This window comes from Cydia pomonella, chromosome 4 (assembly GCF_033807575.1).
Source record: "Cydia pomonella isolate Wapato2018A chromosome 4, ilCydPomo1, whole genome shotgun sequence".
In the NCBI taxonomy this organism is placed as follows: Eukaryota; Metazoa; Arthropoda; class Insecta; order Lepidoptera; family Tortricidae; genus Cydia; species Cydia pomonella.
Window position 1 is genome coordinate 14,508,237 of NC_084706.1, and position 15,669 is coordinate 14,523,905.

At 36.4% G+C, this 15,669-nt stretch overlaps 1 protein-coding gene across 2 annotated transcripts in view; it reads right to left on the reverse strand.

Moving 5' to 3' along the window:
• Window positions 1-15,669, reverse strand: part of LOC133517142 (hemicentin-1-like) — a 292,977-nt gene that overhangs the window by 67,305 nt on the left and 210,003 nt on the right. The window lies entirely within an intron of this gene.

The window sequence follows — 15,669 nt, forward strand, 5'->3', positions numbered from 1 at the left end:
AAATGAGACTAAACGCAAACGCGTACGTCACGTTTCGAAATCGAATTTATTTACACTAGGGGTACTGATGAAAAGTTATTCGATGTAGTAAACCTTAGAGTTTTTTACTTACTTGTCAGTTTAGATTAATCTTAACTTGGATAATTTTTCCTTACGACAAATAACCTTTTTTTTTTGGACCCGGGTATGTCCTTAAACTACGTCCAAAAGAGAGGTATGGGCAATGTGAATGTCATCTCGCCTTGTGTGGTAGGGCACAGCACAGCAGATGTCATTCCAGATCTAGAGCAGAGCCCAACTGGGGAAGTACCTCCACCTTACAGAAAACCGCAGCCAAATAACACTTGACCCTACTCATAGTGTTGTGTTCCTGCCGGTGAGTAAGGTTGCCAGAGCTCAACGAGGAGGGTGGGGTTAGGGTCGGCAACGCGCATGTAACTCCTCTGGAGTTGCAGGTGTACATAGGCTACGGAGACTGCTTACCATCAGGCAGGCCGTATGCTTGTTTGCCACCGACGTAGTATTAAAAAAAAAACCTTTCACTGTCGGTTAACTATTTTTACCTGGCAAAATAATAAGTTTCAATGTCGTTTGAGACATTTCACCTATATCTTTATGCACAAATTAACATAGATATATAAATTTATTTAACTATGAAATGGAAGCTATTAGCACCAAAAACATTTTCATAAAAAATTGTCAAGATGAGACCAATGAGACAAAATGACTCGCACGTTCAAAAAGTTATCGGATTTAATGTAGAGCTAAGCTTCTAACTCTACTCGCCTTAAATCTACGAGCCCTAACCTCACAAACTCTACACAAATATTATATAAATTAATGTTTCACCTTACGCCCATGTGACGGTAGTTAGCAAATTCACTTTCATAGTGTGTTCTTTTTCATACTTTTGAAAAATGCCAAGCGAGGGAAATTATAATTATATTTTTTATGAAAACACGATATTGTATTTTTCCCTGTTTTGGTTTCAAATACGTAACATCCCATTTTTGCAGGTATTACAGCATACCTACATACACATTATCTGGACACTTTGTAAGCAATTTTGATCTTAAATAGAAAAAGTACACTTGTTTAATCTGACGTTCAGAGTTTTTTTTGTGTGGTTGATGTCTATAAAATTCTTAGGATGCACCCTAGGTTAAATATACGCCATAAGCAGCTTATCCAGTTTGAAATTGTCCATGAAAAGTGATTAGATAATTTATCTTAATTTGTTTCGTGTCGATTTTTACACATATATTGTTTTACTTGACTTTTATAGTCAAATAAGAAGCATATTTTGCTATAAGATAGTTTTTACTCGATTAAATTTTACGATAAATTTTTGTTAAACATTGTTAGATACCTAAATGTATTTTTACGATAATTTTGCTTCTAACACTAAATTCTAAAATAACCCATTTACAGGTAAAATAATAATGGGATATTATAAAAAACATCACTATAACCATATAATTATATTTTTTTCATTTATAAACTTTGTCTTAATTACGAATTGTAATATTTTTTTTTAGAAAGTACTGCAGGTTTTTGGCTTCCCTATCAAGTTAGCTGCGTGTCGCTTATTCCATTTCTCCTTTCCTGCGTTATATTATCAGCACGTGATGATAACTACACAGTAGATAGTTCGCTCATGCGCTGATTTAGTTAAAATAATGCCTGTATCGCCGTAGGTAATTGCTATAATATCACAACCGTATATAAGTGCAAATTAATACAAAATAAATTAGTCTAAGATTAGTCGCCAAGGTACCTTTTACTCAACCAGCCGCCGTCCCGCTAAACCTAATAAGTATATGGGTTTTGTTTTATCATATAAGATCATAACCTTTTTGGGTATTACTAGTTTTATTGAAAAAGTTGTTGATGTAATTTACGTCATGATTGGGTATCAGTTTAAAGTTTTTTAAGTCTTTCCCGTCACGGAACAATAGTGTCCTGGACCTTTGGCAGGCGTGCGCGTAGCCGAAGCCAGCACGTAGATGCCCTTTTGACACTTTAATGAAATGTAAGGTGTACACCGAGCTCCCACAAAAAGTGACACCTAGGATTGCTCAAGGGCGACTCCCGTGTGAGCGGCCCAGGGGTGTTGAGAGGTGTGCGCCGCTTTTTACCTAGTGGCTGTTAATAGCCACTGTGCCAACTCGTGTCTAATGCATGTGTCACTTTCACCCCTGGAGTATATAGCCCCCGACGACTCCAGGACTCCACTGGCCGGCCGGCCAAAGGCAAGCCAGAGCCAGAGAATCCTAGTGTAGTTCTTGAGTGTAAAATCATTATGCTACTTGCCTACTTCAAATTACTATGGTGTCTTATCGAATCATTAGATTTGAATACCCTTCAGACGATGTTTTTTATTATTTTAATTTGATTTTGGTCTTATCCTAATATTGTCATACAAAGTTAAACTATCGTAATGATATCATTAGGTTGCCTAAAACTATTACTAAAGTTGAAATTGGTCCTTAGATTAAAATTTAAACTTTCAAGAAACAATTTGTTCTTAGTTATTACAAAAGAAATACCAGAGGTACTGGCAACCTTTAAATCTAAACAGATTTAAAGGTTGGAGTCTGAACAGATTTTATACGCAATAACTTATTATTTAGAAGTTTTAAGTAGATAGAAGTTTGAAGTTACCGAGAGCGATCTCTTTGTGTTTAATTCTTGGGACTATAGGGCTGCCCCATAACAGAACAAAGTATATATTAATCCTATTTCTAAGTAGGTAAATACTTAGAATTAAACACACGTTTAATTCCTATTTTCACCTATTTGAAACGATTTAAAAACGATCGCCTATGGAAATAAAAAAAGAGTAACCATATTTTTAAATAATTTTCGTGACAAAAAAAAAAACACAAAGTTATGTACACCAAACAAGATTTCCGAAAATCTTCTTAGGGTTCCGTAGTCAACTAGGAACCCTTATAGTTTCGCCATGTCCGTTTGTCTGTCTGTCCGAGGCTTTGCTCGGTGGTCGCTAGTGCTAGAAAGCTGCGTTTTGACATGGATATATAAATCAATAAAGCCAACAAACACCTCCTAACCCTACGTGTTACAGATAGCCCCCTCTGCAGAGCGTGCATGGAGGCAGAGGAGACAGTCGCCCACGTCATTCTTGAATGCCCAGTGGTGGCAGAATACCGGGAACAATACCTCGGTTCTCCGGGGTCTCTCCCAGAAGTCGTCGGCAACATCAAGGGTCTGCTAGGCTTCTTGGTAGAGTTGGGTTGGCAAGAGTAGTGCCGACAACCCACCATCAGGCAAAATAGGCGCGAATTACGACGTCGAGTTGCGGAAACCAAGCCCGCGAACACCAATAACCAATCAATAAAGCCGATAAAGTCGTACAATAAAATCTTTAAAAAAAACACTTTTTTTAGGGTGTAGGGGCACACGTAAAGTGGTGGTGAAATTTTTTTTTGCTTCATCCTTACAGTGCGTGGTATTGTTGGAAAGGTCTTTCAAAACTAATAGGGGTCTTATTCCAACATTTTTTGATGAAGTGAATATATTCGGAGATAATCGCTCCAAAAGAAAAAAAAAAAGTGTCCCCCCCCCTCTAACTTTTTAACCATTGGTCCAAAAAGTATGAAGAAAAATCTTGAAAGGACAGCTTAAGAAAGACATTAAATGAAAACTATAGCGGACATGATCAGTTTAGCTGTTTTTGAGTTATCACAAAAAGCCTCCTCTTCATAGTAAAAGGACGTGCATCCACAGTTAAACGTTATTACATAATTAAATGGGTTTTTTTATACCACGACGGTGGCAAACAAGCATACGGCCGGCCTGATGGTAAGCAGTCACCGTAGCCTATGGACGTCTGCAACACCAGAGGTATTACATGCGCGTTGCCGACCCTAACATTACCCCCCCCCCCCTCGTTGAGCTCTAGTAACCTTCTTGGTAATGAAAAAATAAACAACGAAATTGACATCGGTCAGTACAGTCAGCATCAATAGTAGCGGATGAAACAACGCGCCAAAAGTATCTGATATTCCGGATAACTTTTCCAAATATAGATAAATCTCTAAAATTCGCGTTCAAAATTATATCTTTTACAGTCTTAATTGTTCTATATATAGAAACATCACTTTTTGTTAAGCTGTTACAGAATGGTAGATACTTTTGACACCTTGTTTGATCCGCTACTTTTGATGCTGACTGTACAACACGTTCATTAAGGATCTTCAAGCGGAATTTGAAAACAGATTTGCAAATTTCAAAAAAATTGAGAACTTCGTCGGAATCCTCTTTGCAGCCTGATACATCAACGAAGCCGCAAAGGTTTACGGAAGTATGAAAGCTACTCTGCAAATGATCGATTTCCAGGAAAAAAATCTTAGATTTCTGGATAAAATACACATAATTAAAAAAATGTGTCTTGAAACTACTTACGACGTATGTTTGGCTCAACATATAATTTGGCTCAACGAGATTTGGTATCTTTATTCTAATAACCTGTCAAAGCGTCCTTGTGGCAAGCGACAAAGTGGGACGTTTTGCCGACCGCGGTCATATATATTTGTGAAGCAGAATTTTCGAAGATGAACTTCATTAAAAATAAATTTCGATTTCGACTTACTGATGAACATCTCCTGGATTTAATGACAATAGCTTGCACCAACTTTACTCCAAACTTCAAACAAATAGTTCAAGGAAAAAATGTCATTTTTCACATTGATGTGTAATAAACTCCCTTCTTAATTCTACTTCTTTACGAGTACAACTTGACACATGACATTTACGTTAGCGAGAGCGTAAACTCGATCGTAGTCCGTCTCACTCGCACTGATGTATTGGTGCGATAAAGAGGGACTGCAATCCAGTTTATGCTGTCGCTAACGTAAATGTCAAATGCCAATTCATAGTTATGCTATTGTACACTATATTTGTTTATGTAAAAAAACTCATGTGGGAACGGACCGCGATGGTTGTTTTATTTTAAAATCCGGACCTCTGACGAAACTAATTGGTGACCTCTGGTCTAGTGTTATTTGGCTGCGGTTTCTGTAAGGTGGAGTTACTTCCCCAGGTGGGGATATAATACTAACTAATAATAAAGAATTATTTTCCTTGGCTTTATTGTGACCATTAACCGATATTAAATTAGATTTGCTATTGTGAAAGGAAGACCTACGTTTCTACCACGGCAATGATAAAACTACTCCAAAACTAAAAACTACTGAACGGATTTTCATACGACTTTCATCTATCAATACAGTGATTCTTGAGGAAGGTTAAGGTATATGTGGCATTATCTATGAAAAGGGACCTTATTGTCGATGGCGCTTACGCTGCACTGCGTCGCGCAGCGTTGTATTTATATCGGAGCACCGTTAATAACGGCGGAAGCGCCATCGACAATAAGGTCCCTTTTCATAGATAACGTCACATATAAGAAAAAAGACTTATGTAATTAGTAATGTTTTTTTCGATGGTCGTTTACGAAAAACCCCGTGAAGCACTAATTGTGAGCTCTTAATTATACATTTTTTGAAGTTTACTCTGTTAAAAGTGAATATTTTGTATTACTAATACCCTGTACTTTAGGAATACGATACGATATTTTTCCTACATGCGTTTAAGAAAGAGAAAACTAAAGTAAAATGAATACAAACCGGGTTTTCAGCAACACCTACACACTTTTTTTAAATTACAACTTAATACACAATAAAACAAAAAAATTTCTTATACAGGCAAGACATATTAAGTTAAGATCGCTATTACGTTTCGGCGTTGAGCGAGATTAGGTATACGTATTTTACGCGCTGCGGCAGGCTGTGTGGGCTCAATATGCCGATCCTTTCTACCACATTTTCCCTTTCGCTCGCACTACAATGATGGATAAACTATCTTGATCCTCATTCATATTCATATATTTATTGCATCCATGGTAGGTACACAGGTGTTACATAGTAGTCTGTTTCACATGGGCCTTGGTAGGGCACGGCAATTATCTTAAATCTAAAGATTGATTTATATATATAGAAAATTTGACAATGTCTTATTAAACTTTAAATTATTTGATAGTTGCATATTATATAAATAATGATTACTTATATTAATAACAAATTTTGTGTCATTAAAAATAATAAATTTAAATATATATGCTTAAAAAGATGTTACAGTCAGGAATATCAATGTTAATTTCAAGCTTAAATTAATAATTGAAAATGAGACATGTCCAATAAATAGACTAAACTACAAGATAATTACATTTCATAATTCAAAAAATCATTAAGCTTATAATAGCACTTATTTATTAAAAATTCCTTTAACTGCTTATTGAATAGCGTTTCTGGTATTTGCAATTTAATGTCGTCGCTGATTTTATTTTAAATTTTGATGGCCATCATTTTTGAGCTTGATTTATGTAGCTTTAGTAAAGAACTTGTCGGTGGCGCCAGGTTGTTCTTAAATCTACTTTCAAAACGTCGAGGACGGTCGCCATGTTTTGGAAATAATTCCGGGTATTTCCTGACAAATTTGCAGATTTCTAAAATGTAAATAGATGTTAACGTCAATATTTTATATTTTAAAAGTAGGGCCTACAATTGTTGGAGTCTGTAGTGTTGGCTAGTAGGTATTCGTACGCACTTTTTTTGAAGAACAAATAGATCATTTATGTCAGTACTGTTTCCCCAAAGAAATATCCCGTAACTGAGCCAAGAGGAAGGCGTAGGCAGTCAAAGCGCATTGAAATTTGGTAGATTTTTTAAATTCTCTAATGACATATATAAAACGGGACATTTTATTTTTGATTTCTTTCGTGACGCATATTAAAAAACAACCATAACAAAACTATCTGCAATCAAATTTTAAAGTCCTAATAAATGTTATTTTGTTCGAAAATACTAAATCTAATGCAAATGTACATAATTATGTATAATAATAATAAATAATTATTTTTTATTAGAATGAAATTATACTCACTTGTTATATGTTTTGTCATTGCATTAGGTACCTATAGGTTGTGTAGTGAAACTCGTGTCTCGAGTCATCTAAAATAAAGCTTTTTTTAAACCTAAATAATTAATGAAAATTGGTAAGTATCACAGTAGACAAAAATGTAGTACAACAGACATAAACGCGCGACTATCGCCCAGCTCCCCGCGCCCGTTTAGTCTTTCCTCTGGGAGCGCGGTGGCAGGTGATTGGTTAATTTTTTTTAATTGACTACAGCGTATCGAAATGAATCCTATAGTTGAGTGGGAGCCCATACATCAAAAGTAGGCAAATATAGTTTGGTATACGAAATCCTAATTCAACTATTACAATCGACGAGTAGAAAATATATTTTTTCATAAGGCATTACAGCAAATTTTAAAACCCAACGTACATAGGAACAAAAAGTAATAAATTACATACAACGTGTATTGTATACAGGTGAAGAGTTATAAGCAGAGATCGGACAAATTTGCGTCATTGCTCGCAATAATGTGGACATCTAATCGCAATAATCTGTTCTAAGTTGTGGGCAATAACCTGAAAATCGGGATAAACTAAACAAAGAACAGAAAATAAACTCTGAATTATACTGGAATAATAATATTCCTATAAAACTACTTAAGTTTGCCCCATTAACATCAGTGGAGTGCGAGCGGAGTTTTTCAGCACTTTCGTATATTATTGATGTAAAAAGAAATAGACTGACTGCAGAAAATTTGGAAAAAATACTGATTATTTCTTTAATAAATCTATACTTTAACAAACTTTTGTATTTTAAGACTAGGAATTAAAATTTAAGTCAAGTAAGAAATTAATTAAATGATTACATATTTGATTAATTTTGGAGTCATGTCCACATTATTGCGAGCAATGACGCAAATTTGTCCGATCTCTGGTTATAAGTGATTATCTTCTTGCAATTTTTGATTTTTCCCTCCTTTAGTAAAGAAACATGGATGACAATACATTCCTTCTTAACAAAATGACTGTAGAAAATTATATTACTGAGTTTCAGCGTTTAACGAGAATCAATTTCAAGTGAACTTAATATTATCTAGTTGTATAATAAATACATCGCGTCTTGAAAGAAATGTCTACAGGTAAACTTCATTCATTTATTCTTTTAAAATTATGGCTTTAGTCCAGTGGGACTATTTCGCCAGTATCAAGGTATTAAGAGCTTTAAATAAGACTACAATTGTACGATTGGGACAAGACAGTGTACACAAAAAAAGATTACAAAAATGATTAGTTTTCCATTCACTGCACACTACTACCTTAGTTTACTGTATAATAAGCTATCGATATTACACTTTAAACACTATTAATGAGTAAAAACCAAAGGCATTAATTACGAGGCATGACTATCAAGATGGCACTCGAACCGGAAATCCTACAGGTAAATAGTAATAAATAATTTTATAGTGTTTCCCAGTTGCTAAAACTAGGTTCTTAATTATAGATGCATTCAGGAAAAAAAATGTAAACGTTACTTTGGTGCTGCTTTACCGCACCAGTACACACATCACATAACACATACAGACACATACACAAACACACACATCACACACATAACTTTAATTTGCACATCACGTAACTATGTCGAAAATTTAAAGGGCCATATATACTGTAAAACATTGTACGATACATGTGCGAATAGGAAATTCACAACTCGTGTCGATTTGAAACACTCCCTTCGGTCTTGTTTTAATTTATCGCCACTCGTTGGGAATTTCCTATTTTTCGAATTTGTATCGTAATGGACTATTACGTGACCAATTTTATGGCCTAGGTATTTTTAAATACCCTGATTATATTTTACGTGAACATTATATTTGTTGTTGTTTTATTAATTTTTTTCCGCAAAGATGTAAAAATAAATAACGTGTCGTATGCAGAAAACACAAAAACAAAAAAAAAAGTATTTGCCGAATAAGTCATATTATAACATGTTTTGCTTCTTATGAACTCAGCAATGCGTAGTTAAAATCTGTCGGGATACTCGAGCCAACGGTGTATATTAAACGTATGTTACATTTTTTTATATTTTAAACTTAGTTTTGAATAAAATAAACGTACCTATGTTATTCAAACCAAGTAACTAGTCTTACCCACAGTTAAAGAATCCTTGTGAATTTCCTGTGATAAATGTTCGGCACGCACGGCGCCCCGCCATAATTGAGTTACCCTACATTAAACTTTTTCTACGGGCCGTATATTGGCTAAAATAAAAAGGCTTCTAGCCGTCCCCGACACAAATTACTACGGTACCGGGAAAATCTTATCATCATTATTGTGATTTTTTGAATTGTTGCACAATTTGGGACGGTAACAACGTTTATGTAAAGTTTGTAAGCGGTTTTTGGATAGGGGTTCATATTTTTTATTGTAGACGGTATCAGTGCAAATCTTAGTAAATTAATGTTGAGATGGATGTGTGGAGTGACGAGAAAGGATCGGATTAAAAATGAGTATATAAGGGGAAGTTTGAAAGTAGCACCGGTAGCGGAGAAGATAAGGAGTGGTAGGTTAGCGTGGTATGGGCATTTAATGAGGAGGGATGAATGCCATATAGGAAAAAGAATGTTAGGAATGAATGTTGATGGACGGAGAGCGGATGGTAGACCCAAAAAACGATGGATGGATTGTGTGAAAGAGGATATGAGAAAGAAAGGAGTGAGTGCTGAGGTGACGAACGATAGAGGAGAATGGAAGAGAAGAACATGTTGTGCCGACCCCACATAACGTGGAATAAGGGCAGGAGGAAGAAGATTGCCGAGTAAAATATGAATGTGATATAATACGGAGTATTACTGCAATGTTCTGCCACTAGAGTGTAGCACTATTACCTATAGAGTAACTTATACATACTATGCCAATGCCTATGCTGCTATGTCAATCGATATGATTTGAGTTTTTTTACAATACGCAAATTACAATTCTGGTGACTGCAGCGTATGATCCATGAATCTAAAAGGGTAATCCGGGTAAGAATTTGTGATTTTATGAAGGAAATGTAGTTCTTCTTTTGGTCTTTGCTAACAAGCAACTTGTTAGTGGCACGTGGCATCTGTTATAATCCCGTGAGTCCCAGGAAGTAATTGTGGGAGTTTTCGTTGTTATCTGATTTATTTCTGTAGAAAACAAGAAGGAAATGCATATGCATAGTCAAGATCTGACTTGTGCCTCACTTCAAATTTTTTTATGATGATGGATTTCTTATGACAATTCTTTCCTTAGCTCTAATGCCAGTGTTTGGATTCCCTGGCTGCGTCTACTATTTCTTCGGGTACGTGTCGATGCTGCACGTTGGCCCTGAGCCCATGGCTCGTGGTGCTCATCGCGACCTTGGCAGCTTCCTTTCTACGCCATTGGAGCAACACGTAGCCACGTGTTCCACTGTCTTCTGCTTCAGACACATGACACAGGTGTGATCTAATCTAATCTTGGTTACTCTTAATACTTTAACTAACTTTACAGTGTAATAGTGGCCTCTTTATAAACTTCAAGTGCATATCTAGTGTGTGGAATAGAATAAACTTTAATTAAGACTGCGCCACCAGTCCGTCACCATTGTGTGTGTATTAAGTATAGAAACTTAATAATAGTAGTATAAGGTTACCGTTGTATTACCTCTCTGTACTGCTTTCTCATTTCTTTCAAGGAATTATACATATTTGTATTTCAAGCTCAAACAATAGTTTTCTCTCATCTCATTCTTGCTTTATCTTTTCTTTTGTACGCTGTACAGCGTGCTGGCGCCCAAATATTACTTAGATTAAGTGTATTTCTTTAGGAATTTTAAAGACGTGTTGTGTGACGACATTGCATGGAACCTACGAACCCTGAGAAAAACCACAAATAGTCTCAATATAGTGCACCAAACTGTTACAATCCTACTTTAGAAGTATTAGGACCGTGCGAAGTGCGTGGTGGGGGTAAGTAAACCGATCCCAGCGCATAAAGTGGTAAAAAATAGGACTAACTGCGGATAGCGTCTTTATTTACTGATGACTGATTTTTCTGAAAGATTTTTTAACATTATTATTACCTACCTAAATGTCATTAAAATAACACAAAATGTAATTTAACCATTATGGCACAAGTAATTTACTTTACCATGAATAAAAAAAAAAGTTATTTTACAGTTTGCGTTGCTTGACGAAATTTCGTAAATTAAATTATGTATTAGGTATAGATGTTTTTTTTTTCATTTACCCGTATTTTAACATGACGTTAATTATAGTTAGTTATATACCGCCATATTGATAGTATTTTCCTTTTAATTCTTTTTAATTTAGTTAATTATTCGATTAGTAATGATGTTTTTAAAATGTGTATTGCTTGACATTTGTAGTATACCTACTTGACGAATCATAATAATATAGTATAGGACTAGAATAATTTATATCGTAATTTACTATTATGAAATATATTAATCGAAATCTAAATGTAATTGTTTAATAATATTTAATAGCATGTATAACAAAACTTATATTTATTAATTATTTCACTATGTTCAGTACCATGATTAGGTTTAAACACAGACCAACCCCTATAGACTGAACTTATAGAACGACTTGCGTTCACCGCCTGTGTGGTTTATAGGGCACATAAGATTACACGCGCGCCGCTCCGATCAGTTGCGCCCAAGTTTACGACTTGATATAGTCTGTTCGGAAAGAGAAGAATGTATTGGGGGCCCCATACATTCCACGACTCTAGCAGTACGATTATGCCCGTCTGTACGAAAATAAACCATAAATTTTTGAATTCTTTCCCTTATAATGGTATACTGCAGCGTGGGGTGGCAAGTCATCTAAAGACTTCCAAATACAAAACGGAATAACATTCCACAGATAAGTCAAATTCATTATTTTGTTGATAATTGTTCCTTGTCCGCGGGGTTCATGTTATACTGGTCAAGATGGTTGTCCTAAGCAGCAACGAACTACGCCCGTTCCTTTTCGTTAACTTGAAAATGCAATGTGCTATCCCTTTCACGGTGATGGTTTTGACAGTTGCGGGAACTTCGTGCTTTCGTTCGTACCGTATTGTAATACCATTTTAAAAATATAAATATATATATGTAGGATCTCAATTGTAACGGTCCTTATTCCTGAACGCAATTAGTAGCGTGCGACCAGGAGAGGGAGTGTAGAGAGAGAGAGAGAGGGAAGATGAGAGCTATGGCGGATTGTGAACGGTTGCAAAATGATGAAAAATAAAGAAAAGTGTTATTAGTTAAAGTTGGTTTAATTTTGGACTCCATCCTACAAATCTCGTCCGGGATTGCTCGAATGAAGTGTGATTAAAAGTGAAATTACGACGACGACGATTAACGAAGAAGACGAAATAACCTCAAAGACGCGTGGCCCGGCGCGAGCGGCGGCGGAGCCGGTAACGAAGCCCACAACTATAGGAAGACGATCACGAGCAAGATTTAAGATGACCGACGAGGAGACGACAAAACCCATGAGCGCATTCTTCATGACCGAAGCTGTTCCAAAATTTAGCGGCGAGGACCTGACCTACAGTTCGACGAAATGGACACAAGACATCGAGGACAATGCAGAGATATTTAGCTGGACTGCACAACAGAAGTTGATTATTGCACGAAAATCTCTGACGGGTACGGCGGAGCTGTGGTTGAAAACCGAAAGAGCCTTTAAATCTTATGATAACCGACAAGGTGATATTTTCTGCGAGTGTGGAGTCCTCCAAACAACAAAGCACATGATCGAATGTTCCCTGTGCTCAACGATGTGCACTGAGGAAGATCTCCTGAGGGCTACACCCAGAGGGCTAGAAGTGGCAAAGCATTGGCAGACAAGAATTTAATTTAAAAAGTTTGATACCTTTACACGAATAAGAAGAGAATCTTATGATGATCTCAAAGCGGCACTAGTGAAAGAGTTTCCAGATAGCATCAACTCAAAAGAAATGCATGAAACCATGAGTACGCGGAGAAAGAAACCAAGCGAAACCTGTTATCAGTATATGATAATAATGAAAGAACTTGGAAAAAGGGCTAAGTTTCCCGACTATGTGTCCATACAGTATATCATTGATGGTATTCCATATAGCCAAGTCAACAAAATGTGTTTCTACGGAGTGACTACGTATTTATACGGCTTTAAAAGACAAGCTGGCTATTTATGAAGCTATGAAACTAAGGATGAAACCTCGTCAAGAGTCTCGGAGTGAAGGTTTGCGCACTGAAAATACAAAAAATAATCAACAGAGATGCTTCAAGTGTGGTGAGCCGGGACATTTGGCTAGTGGTTGTTCGAGTGGCATTAAGTGCTTTCGGTGTAATTCCTATGGACATATTGGCGTTGATTGCAAGGCCAGCATCAGCGGAAGTAAAGATGGCGGCCTAGCGACAGCATCGACTCCGCGCAATGTTGGCAATACAGGCGGAAACAACGCACGCGTTCGGCGATCGATGTTTGCCGAAACGCAGTTCACAGAGGGCGCCGTACGTGAAAAGGAATGTAAATGCCGCGCGGAACAAAACGCTCAATGGAATGAAACGTCACAGGTCAGTTCAATGATTTTATTTGACAGTGACAGTTATCAGTCGGCGAGACCCAATGTTTTTAGTGTGAATGACGACGGTTCGTTTAATAAATCCACGAAAATGATTACGATTGCTAATATTGAAGTGAAGTGTTTAATAGATACGGGCAGTGACCTTAACTTGGTTTCGTTTGATTTGTTTACAGACTTGAACAATTTGCACGTGAAGATTCAGTGTTGTGAACGGGAGGAGACGACGTTGACGGGATTAGGTGGTAAGGTGCATGCAATCGGTAAGTTTAAATACAATTTAGTAATGGATGGTCATCATTATGAGTTTATTTTTTGTTGTACCTATGGGTACCATGCCTTATGCAGTTATTTTGGGTCAGCCTTTTATGGCCAACACAGTGATTATAATTGATCGAGGTGCAATTGCAGTGAGGCCACGGACAGGTGATATCATAGACTGGTGGTGCTTATTTTCGACAAATGATTCTGAGAGTCCTTTGGTCCAGGAACTGAGAGCATCGTACCAACCAAATAAAATAAAAGATGCCCCTATTAAGCAGGCTTTCAAAGTCGGGCACACCCATGTGACATTCTCCCAGTTGGAAACGTCCAAAGGCTGCGATTGCCACCAAAGTGACGAGGTATAAGAATATGTGTATTTTTGAAATTCTATAACATGATTCATTTATAAATCAAGAAAATTTGCATTGCAAACCTCTTACGGCCGTGTACTCGTATTAATAATGATTATAATATGTCACAGCGATACGAAACCGATCTGCCAGTGACAAAAATGACATTTAGTTAACCAAAAACATCACTTTTGACACTGTTTTATCCTGTTTGGAGTTACCCCGAAGCACCTTATCATTCTAACGCCTTTGCCGTACATACATACCGTATAAATCTCATGAATGTAAATTTCACCACAAAATGTATGCAATATCGAGTATTCAATTTCATACATATTTTCTAGGACCCGTATTATTTTAAAATCTTATCCCGTTAATATGCAAAGTAAAATTTTTAGATAAATTTTTAAACAATTTGGCGAAAAATATGTATATCTATCTACCACTTAAGTTTTCTCTTGAAAAAAAAGTACTTAATGACAGATGATATTGTTTTATATCATCATGATATTGTTTGATACTATTAAGTAATTTTTCTGTATACTTTACTGATAACAATTTTACCACAATAAATTATGGTACCACTGGTACCAGTACCACTTTCCGCAATGAACATGTCCCATCACTACATTCACTACGCATACACGTGACAGCGCGCCATGTTTGAAACGACCAATCGCAACCAGTCCCGCACCTCACGGTTTGGTGATTCGCGTCTCGAACAAAATGGCCAATTTTGTTCGAGACGCGAATCTTCGGTTTTCTGTGGGTTTAAAGAACTTTATTTTCCCAATGAAATTATCACTTCAGAGTAAACTTACTATACTTGTATAGCGACTGCGTACTTACTTGCAAAGCAGTTAACTAAAACTTAAAAATAAATAAAATTACTCAAAAAAACTATTACTTATTAATTCTTAAGGAAGAACTTTTATTGAAATTAGTCGGTTATTTCGTGAAAAAGAATATAAAACCAACATTAAACACAATTTAACACAAAATAAGATATGAAAGTACACATTTTTTAAGTAAAAATAATATTAAGAATGACTCACGTCAAAACGGCCCGCGTCCGGACATCCGGCACTTCGTTTTCTATGACAGGAGATCGGTGATCACGTGATGCTTTGTAAGAAACGGACCCGGGCCGTTCTAACGTGAATCATCTTTTATGCTGCGTTTTCATTTAAGGCCATGAAATTCTTGAACTTATCGCTGAGAGCTCTTTACAGTGAATACTGCCCAATCCCTAATTTGGTCAGCAGAACGACAACCACTGCACGTAAAAAGGTGCCTACTCGACCGCGTACCGAAATAAATGTCCCTATTCATTTGACAGTATCCACATTCTGCATTTTGGCTTTTAGCCAATTTCAACTTTATTGGCATAATAACTCTTTTCAGTTTAATGTTCCCTATAAAATCATGTTATCCGTTGACTGGTTGAATTTATAATTTGTCTGGTGCAGTGTCGTACATTTCAAATGATTAGCAAGACGGGCCAAGATAATAAATATGTTAA